Source organism: Austrofundulus limnaeus, unplaced genomic scaffold, assembly GCF_001266775.1.
Source record: "Austrofundulus limnaeus strain Quisiro unplaced genomic scaffold, Austrofundulus_limnaeus-1.0 Scaffold60, whole genome shotgun sequence".
Classification (NCBI taxonomy): Eukaryota; Metazoa; Chordata; class Actinopteri; order Cyprinodontiformes; family Rivulidae; genus Austrofundulus; species Austrofundulus limnaeus.
In genome coordinates this window covers 2,052,339-2,053,724 of record NW_013952462.1, presented here as the reverse complement: position 1 = coordinate 2,053,724, position 1,386 = coordinate 2,052,339, and positions in this window count along the sequence as shown.

Here is a 1,386-nt window from a genome sequence, read left to right as displayed (position 1 = left end):
GGCTTCAGCCAGGACACGCAGGGGCGTGGTTCCCATACATGATGTTGTACCGAGTGAATTGACTGAAAGGGAACACCTTTCAGCTGGAGTCTTCAGATCCTGACCCAATCTTAGCAGATACAGAAAATGTTGTTTGGATCATTATACAGAAACTGTGATCAACAAACAGATCTAACAAATCTGTCAGATTGAGAGCATTTGCTGAAGCTTGAAGTTTAGTTGTGCACAGGTGCAGATTAGGAAACGTGTGTATCGGCTGCAGTGACAAGCTGAGGTCATGCAGGAAACAGCTCACCTGGTGATTCAGACATAAACAAACGATACGTTGAAAAGAACCTGCAGTTAAAAACAATCAGCTTCATGAGAGATCACTGTCATCTGACAAACGTGGTTCTCCCTGTGATCATTTCATCTTTTTCTCTTTTTCTAGTTCTTTTTAGATTTTGCACAATCAAATGAAACTTTGAGCCCGTGTCTGTCTGATAAGTTAATGGACCTGTGGATCTGTTCATGTTCCACAGGGATGATGTTTTCCATGGAAACCAGCTGAGATTCCTGAGAAACAGGAGGATAAAGTTACACTGCAGCTGGCAGAGAGCCTGTTCTTAAAGACACAAAAAGAGAAAACAGTCTGTGTGTCAATCCAACAACAAGAACTGAATAAACAACAGCACATCATGATTTGATTTAACTTTAAATATTTATTGTTGCTAACTTATGACTTAACAGAAAAATGTTTTTCTGCTGACAGTAGGAAATGTTTCCATACAGTTTTGAACATAAATCAAAAATCTTCACATACTGAAATATTTAACAAGATTATTTTACTATTTTCCAGTTTGACTGAAAAAACAAGAATAAATTTTATGCTGCAGAAACATTTAATCATTAACAAATTATTCAAACTGTAAACAAAAAATAAAACATCTACAAATCTTAAATTAACTTTTAGCTACAAATCATTGTTCAATAAAGTGTGTAAATGTTTCAGTGACTTGTGTGAAGAAATGAAGCAGCTTCTTTAAACATAAAGTTATTAATTAGCTGTCAGGTGGAGGTTTGGCTCCATCAGGCTTTGATCTGTTAACAAACGCTCTTTGTTCTGCAGCCATCAGAACATTCTGCTACGGATCATTAAGACTCCACGCTGCTGTAAACTCTAACATAAAAATATACAAACAATATGTTTAATCTTAAAACAAATGTAGAATTTACTCACAAAGAACATTAATTTATCAAGTTTTGATTAGGCTGAGTGAAAAACAGGAAATTCAGGATTATTAAAGTGTTTGTGATCAGTGTTTTCAGTGTCGACACTGCACAAGGCTTCAGTGCTTTCAGTGTCGACACTCTGCACAAGGCTTCAGTGCTTTCAGTGTCGACACT